Here is an 8,754-nt window from a genome sequence, read left to right on the forward strand (position 1 = left end):
TATCAAAAGGGCCTTCAAAGTACATTTCTTTTGACTTGGAAACTTCATTGCCAGGGTACTTCCCAAAGAAATAAAAGTTAGGGGAGAAGGAACTGCTTTTAAAAATATTTATAGTAGTTCTTTTTCTGGTATCTAAGAATTGGAAACTAAAGGGAGGTACATCACTTGGGGAATGGATGAACAAGTTGTGGCATATAGTTGTAATGGAATAATATAATGTCATTAGAAATGAAAAATAAGCTGATGAAGTGATGGCAAGTAAAATGAGCATAACCAAAAGAAAACTGTACACATTAACACTAGTATTGTGTAATGATCAACTGTGAATAGCTTAAAAATTATCAACAATGCCAGGATCAAGAGCCCATGGCTGAAATTCCAAGTAACCCATGATGCAAAAGACTATCCATTGCCATAGGAGTCTGAATGCAGATTGAAGAATACTATAATTGACTTTATTCCTCCCATGACTTTTTCTCTAGCATAACTGATATGTATTGTAAAATTTAAATCTCTAATAAAATATTATATTTTAAGAGATTTAGTAAAGATCATTAGAAATAAAGGAATAAAGAAGATACAACATAAAGACCACATGCCCATGGCTGATTAGCTATTTCAAAATCCCCACTCACACCATCACTGCTGATTCTACATCACAGAGAGAGAGAGAGAGAGAGAGAGAGAGAGAGAGAGAATGAGAGAGAGAAACAGAGAGAGAGAAAGACAGAGACAGAGACAGAGACAGAGACAGAGACAGAGAGAGGCAGAGAGAGACGGAGAGAGACAGAGAAAGAGAGCCTCAATGACTAATCCCTTTATCCTGTTTCTACAGGAAGTACATAATGACAGGAAGTCAGTGGGCTCTTGGGATATGTCTTCTTTTTTAGGGTAACAGACTTTCAATTATACAGTATCTTCCTTCACAATATAATGAACATGTATTTCCATATATGTTATAACACATGTACAACTTATATCATAATTCCTCCTGTCTTGGGGAAAAGTTAGGAATTGGAGGGAGGGAATGAATATGGAAGAGATGGAAAAATCTAAGGATACAGTTACTAAAAATTGTAATAAGATGTCATATGGAAAAAATAAAAATAAATGAAATACACTCCAAATTATCTCAATGAATACAGAAGAGCATTCACCAAAAGTATAACATTATTGTTAAAAAATAAAAAAATAGAGATTAGGTTCAGATCAATATCTCCCACCCTATACCAAGATAAATTCAAAATGGGTAAAATGACTTAAATATATAGAAAGAAACTATAAGTAAATTAAGTAAACATAAAATAGTATATCTGTCAGATCTATGAGAAAAGAAAGAATTTAAGACCAAGGAAGAAATAGAGAATAGTACAAAATGTAAAATAAATAAGTTTAATTACATTAAATTTAAAAAGGTTTTATACAAACAAAACCAATGCAACTAAAATTAGAAGGGAATCAAGAAATTAGGGGAAAAACCTTTATAATCAAAACCTCTGACAAAGGAAGGTCTAATTTCTCAAATTTATGAGGAGCTAAATCAATTGTACAAAAAAATCAGGCCATTCCCGAATTGATAAATGGGCAAGGGACATGAATAGGCAGTTATCAGATAAAGAAATAAAAACTATCAACAAGCACATGAAAAAGTGTTCCTTGCCCACTTATCAATCAAGAGAAATGCAAATCAAAACAACTCTAAGGTACCACTTCACACCTAGCAGATTGGCTAATATGACAGCAAAGGAAAGTAATAAATGTTAGAGGGGAACTGGCAAAATTGGGACACTAATGCATTGCTGATGGAGTTGTGATTTTATCCAACCATTCTGGAGAGCTATTTGTAACTATGCCCAAAGGCCACTAAAAACTGCCTGCCCTTTGATCCAGCAATACCACTGCTGAGTTTGTACCCCAAAGTGATAATAAGGAAAAATATGTGTGCAAAAATATTTACAACCATGCTTTTATTGGTGGCAAGAAATTGGAAACTGAGGGGATGTCCATCGATTAGAGAATGACTAAACAAATTGTGCTATCTGATGGTGATTACAAGAATTGATGCAGAGCAAAAGGAGCAGAACCAGGAGAACAATGTACACAGAGACTGATAAACTGTGGCATAATTGAATGTAATGGACTTCTCTCCTAGTAGCAATGCAATGATATAGGACAAATCTAAGGGACTTATGAGAAAGAACACTATCCACATCTGGAGAAAGAACTGTGGAAGTAGAAACACAGGAGAAAAACATTGGCTTGGTCTCATGGATTGATGAGGATATGATTGGGGATGTTGACTTCTAAATGATCACAATTGCAAATATCAATAATATGGAAATAGGTTTTGAACAATGATACATGTAAAACTTAGTTGAATTGGTCATTGGCTACAGGAAAGTGGAGGGAGGAGGGAAAGAACATGAATTTTGTATCCATGGAAAAATATCCTAAATTAATTATTTAAAAATTAAAAAAAAAGAATGTAAGCTGGTTAGGGCAAGGACTGTTTAGATCTGAGATTTGTATCCTCAAGTTTTAGCATATTTATTGGCATGTAAATAGTTAATAATTTTTTTCATTCAATCCTAGCACAGTGCCTACAGTGTCTACATGGTGCCTGGAACACAGTAAGCATATAATAAATACTTGTTGAACTGAAAAAAAATATAGCTTTCGAAAAATCTTTTTAAAATATCAAGAAAGTATCTAAAACAAATGGAGATATAGCAAAAGTTTTCAAATAAATACAGGTGAAAATAAATATGCTCATTTTTTCTACTATCTGATATAGCTTGAAAATGTTAACAATACAATTAAAAAGGGAAAAGAAAGGCATAAAAAGGGGTAAAGAGAAGAAAAAAATTCCATTTTACTGATGAGTTTACGTGGAAAATCTTATAGAATCAGCAATGTTACTATTTGAGATAATGAATAGCCTGCAATAGTTACCATTAACTATTAAATCTTAACCCTCAAAATCAATAGCATTTGTAAAAACTAATAACAAAATCCAAGAGACAATAATAGAAAATGAAATACTATTCCATATAGCTCCAAAATTTATTCAGTATTTGAGGGTCAATCTATGAAAATGCCCAACTTACTTGTATAGCCTCAAATACCAAATTTCCTTAAGAAAGAAAGAATAATTTCAGAATATCAAGTACTAAGATCTGGGCTCAACAAATATAAAAAAATCACCACATTACCAAAATTAATTTAAATATTTAATTCTATACCAATTAAACTTTCAAAGAAATATAATACTGAACACATTAAATTTGTCACAAAATCACTTCAAAAGAAAGGAAATCTAAAACACAAGGTGAATCATGAATCATGACAACCTCAAAAATACTCTAAAGTAGCAGTTACCAAAATTATTCAATATTGAAAAGCTTAGGCAAGGAAAATTAGAAATAATGGAACTCAACCAATTGTTTTAAAAATTGCCAAAAATAAAATATTTAAGAAAAAATTCCTATTTGATATAATCAATTGGAAACCTGGAGTGTAGTGTGTGGCAAAAGTATACTTAGCCCAAGAACATGCACTACACTCAATAGTAAATTCAAAATCTCAATATTATTTTTATTTTAAATTACAATTTATTTTTAATTACCTGTATAAACAATTTTTGATAATACTTTTCTGACACTTCAGGATTCAAATTCTCTCCCTTTATCCCTCCAGTTCCCTCCGCCCAGTGCAATAAGTAGTCTGATTAAGATTATACTAGTGCTTTCATGCAATACTTATTTCCATACTCCTCATGTTGTGACTATAGACACTTATAGCATATGCAATTAAAAAAAAACTCATGAAGGAAATAAATGGAAGGATGGTATGTTTTGATCTGCACTCATACTACAATAGTTCTTTGGCTGTGGATAGATTTTTTTTTTCATCATAACTCCCTTGGGTTATCTGTGACCTTGTTTGGCTGATAAAAGTTTAGTCCCTCACAGTTAATCATCTTAAATATTCTGTTACTGTGTACACTATTCTACTGTTTCTGTTTACTTCACTTTGTATTACCTCACATGTCTTTCCAGATTTTTCTGAACTAATCCTGTTCATCACTTCATATGGAACAATAGTTTTCCATTACAACCACATATCATAGCTTCTTAAGCCATTCCCAGATTGATGGACATCCTCCCCCCTTAGTTTCCAATTCTTTTCTACCACAAAAAAATGAGTTAAATATTTTGATATTTGTAGGTCTTTCCCCCCTATTTGTGATTTCTTTGGTATACAGACAAAGTGTGGCATTGCTGGGTCAAAATATATGCATAGTTTTATGACCCTTTGAGTGTAGTTCCTAATTGCTTTCCAGAAAAGTTGTATCAGTTCACAGTTTCACAAACAGTGCATTAGTGTTGAATTTTTCCCTCATCTCCTCCAACATTTTTCATTTTTCTTTTTGGTTATATTAGCCACTATGATAGGGGTGAAGAGGTATCTCAGAATTGTTTTAACTTGAATTTCTTTCATCAATAGTATTTGAAGCATTTCCTCATCTGACTAGAGATAGTTTTAATATTTTAATCTGACAATCACCTATTTATATCTTTGGACCATTTATCAATGAAGGAATGCCTTTTATTCTTATAAATTTGACTCACTTATCTATATTTTGGGGACATAAAGCCTTTGTTGGAGACACTTGTTATAATCCATCCACTCCACATTTGTTGTTTTCCTTCTACAGTTGGTTGCATTATTTTTATTTGTACAGAAACTTTTAAAATTTAATGTAAACAAAATTATCCATTTCATTTTTTAATGTCCTCTGTATTTTGTTTGGAAAGAAATTATTTCCTTATTCATAAGTCTGACAGATACATTTTCTGTGTTTCTTCATTTTTATGGTATCCCCATTCATTTTTAGATTAGGTATCCGTTTTTACTTTATTTTGGTTGTGAGACATTGATTTTCTGTCATACAGTTTTCAAGTATTCCCAGCATGTTTTGAAAATTAAAAGATACAGAAAATTTTGATTATATAAAACTGAAATGTTTCTGACACAGTCAAATTAATGAATCAAGTATAAGAAGGAAAGACATCAAATAGTTACATACATATAGGAACAAACAGTTCTTAAAATAAGAATTTCAAACTTTAAACTACCATAAGTAATTTTTCAATTCACTAAATAAAAGTAAAATACAATTCAAATAGGCACATAAAATTGACTTGATATAACAAATATGAATATATTTAATATTGTAATGATTGATGGAAGACAGGAATCCCAGTTCAGTTTTGGTGGTACTTTGAATTTGCATGACCATTTTGGAAAACAATTTGTAATTTACAAACCAATTAACTAATATGCCCATAACTTTGGACATAAAGTTGCCATTTCTATCCATATATCCCCAAGAAGTTGCAGATAATAAGAAATTTTTTCTATACTCTGAAATGTGGACTATATGGAAATATTTTCTTTCTATATTCCACTAAAAGAAGTCAAGTTGCTATAAGAATTCCATTGCTAAGACAATATTTACTATATATTAAACTTTCTTCTTTACTTCAACTCTTCCTTTAATTACTAGCCAATGCCACATGATTTTAACATAATATTCTGTCCATTCAAATATTACCTTAATTTTTTTTCTCTCCATATAGGTTTAAAATTTTGAAGAAAGGGGTATGGCAAAAAGTAGTGGTGGGTCTCAAATGAACCTACTTTAATATCCCCTACTTTAATATCTTGTTGTCTACTGGGCAAATATCACATAATCTACAAATGCTAATTAGTAGGTTAAAGCAAATTTATGAAATTTAGTTTCTTAATGTCAAATCAGTTATTTGAATTTATAATATAAAAAACAAGATCATCCTTGTAAATGTACTGATTGCATGATTTCCTTTTTTAAATATTTTTTCAACACCTCGATGCTATTTTTCAAGGACATATAGCCTTAAATTGAACATTGAAACAAACTGAATAAGCAACAATAAATTTAAAAATTGAAATGATTATTTTTTGGCTTGTCTCAGTACTTTAAATGTAAAGATATTCCTTGAACAAATCTGAGTAGTCACTGGATGTCACTGTTGCTATATAAAATGTGATGATATGATTCATAAAAACACAATGGAAAATAGTAATCTGTGGTTTCTAGTTTGTTTAAGTTTCTGAATATTAAATCAAAGCAGATTTGCATAGTACTGAGTGAAATCAAAATGAGAAAACTGCATTATAATAGTACAATCTGTCTTCTATTGATCTTAAATGACCTGATATAACTGTGCAATTTAAATTGTACTGGTCAATGAAAATGTTAGAGAATGCCTATTTCAAGGAACATCAAGGAGGCTAATGTCATTGGATTTCAGATTTCATGGGAAATTAAGGGAAACAAGGTGTGGGAACACTGATGAAGTAGGAGATCCCATGTTGTAAAGTGCTTTGTTAAATTTATGGTTGGACTGAATATATTTAATTGGTCACCAGGGATTTAATTACTAAATTGCAAAAATGAATTATTAAGGTCATAATGGAATTTATGGTAGTTTATTTTACAATAGAGGGAAGATAATAAGGAAGAGAGAAAGAGAAGAAAAGGAAAGAGAGAGAGAGAGTTCTGGCTTCCTCTGAGCCAGGTAGGAATTCAAAGGCCTCAGCCAGGGAAAAGGAATCTCAAGACGATGGACTTTTCCAGAGGCTGATGCCTCCAGAAAGGCCAAAGAAAGGAAGTCAGCCTTTACACTCACCACATGTCAGTTAAATCAGCAGATTCTTTATCAGCCTAAACTCTAGTAGAACTGCTTCTTACAGGATGTTCCTCTCCAATTGTGAGTCTTCACTCCAAGTGTGTCTTCACTCCAAGTGTTTCTCCACTCCAAGTATGTCTCTTCACTCCAAGTATCTCTCTTCACTCCAAGTGTCTCTTCACTCCAAGTCTGACTCTCTACTTCAAGTCTGATTCTCTACTTCAAGTCTAACTCTCTACTCCAAAACTGCCCACTCTCACATGTGGGTCACAGACTTCCCACTCATTGTATGAAATGGGTATTCATAACTTTTTGTGATTAAAATCCAAAATGGGTAGATCTCCATAGTCACCTTTAAGTACTGTGCTTACATTATTTTGGGGGATTAAAATCTAAAAATAAGCAGGGAACTACAATTTAATCTTCATAATCAAGGAAGAGCTAAGTACCTTCATTGTTACAATCAGGGAAGAGCCAAATGCAATCTTCACAGCTTTCTGTACCAAACAGAGGATTTTATGTTTGATTTTGTAGGTAATAGAAAGCCAATGAAGTGACTGGATAGGAACAAGAGAGGTAGGAAGAAATGGTTACATGATAATGCACTTTAGAAATATCATTTTGGCAGCCAAGTGGAGGATATACTGAAGTTTGGAGAAACAAGGCAAGAAGAACAAGTCAGCTAATGTTCTTGGAAGTGAGAAGGGGGTATATAAAGATATGTTATAAAGGAAAAAAAATATCAACAGAACATGGCACATGAAGTGTGAGAGACAGTGCAGAATTAAGGATGATACCTAAATTATCAATCTGGTTAACTATGAAGATGGCAGTATCATTTATAGTAAAAGAGAAGATTAGAAATGGAAATATTTTTGAGAAGTATAGTGAGTTCAGTTTTGGATATGTAGAGTCTAAGCTGTCAAAGAGAAATTGGCTATTGGAGATATGAGTTTGGATTTTAAGATATAGGTTAGAGCTTGAAAAGTTGTTCTGAGACTATAGAAATGGAAGCTGATAGAATCAACAAGTAAAATAGTATTGAAGGAGAAAGGAAAAGAGCACAGGACAAATCTTGGAGATATTGAAATTGTTAGCAAAAAATTAGAAAATGGGTCACAAGAGGCATAAAAGTTTGCTCAAGCAATATACTCTTTGTAAATTAGAAGTGACCAAATAGAAATTAATAACTTTTTAAGACAACAATAAATATTAAGGAAAATCTAAAGACTTAAATACAAGGAAGTGTAAGATATTTCATATAAAAATCAATTGACTTAGAAAAGGAATCAAGGAGAGAAAGTTTAGAAACTACTGAATTATCTGAAATCCATGTCCAAAAAAATAAAACAAAATCTGAACATCATATTTCAAGAAACTATAAAAACAAACTACCTAGATAGCTTTGATCCAGAGGGCAAAATAAAAATAGAAAGAATTAATGTAGCTATATGAAGGCAAGAGACATTTAAGATATAACACTTTAATAGCAACAAAAAATAAAAAGACCTATAGAGAAGATGGATGCTTATTTCTTAGGGGACCGCTGAACATATTCTTCTTTTTGAATGTAATGGAAAATTTGGGGATCTTGGGAAATATTGGAATATTAAAAATTCATAGTACCTGGGAAAGATATATAACTTGAATAAAAGCAAAGTAAGTAGGCACAGGAGAACAATTTATATAGTTACAACACTGATATAAATGAAAACAAAACTGGATGAATTTAAGACTGATAATTGCAATGATGAATTATGTCTTTTGAAGACTGATGTTGAAGCACATTGACCACTTCTTGAAAAAGAGATGATATTTTATTAGTGAAGAATGAAATATATATTTTAGACCTGGTGAAGGTTTTTATTTGTTTTTTTTAATTTGTATTTATTTGTTATAAGATAAAGTTTATTTTGGGAGGGTGATGGTAATGGTTAAAATTTTAAAGTAGCAAAAAGTATTTTTCATAAAATATGTTCAGAAATCTTTGCAAGAACTGAAGTCAAACACAGTAACTCAG

This window comes from Monodelphis domestica, chromosome 4 (genome assembly GCF_027887165.1).
Source record: "Monodelphis domestica isolate mMonDom1 chromosome 4, mMonDom1.pri, whole genome shotgun sequence".
Classification (NCBI taxonomy): domain Eukaryota; kingdom Metazoa; phylum Chordata; class Mammalia; order Didelphimorphia; family Didelphidae; genus Monodelphis; species Monodelphis domestica.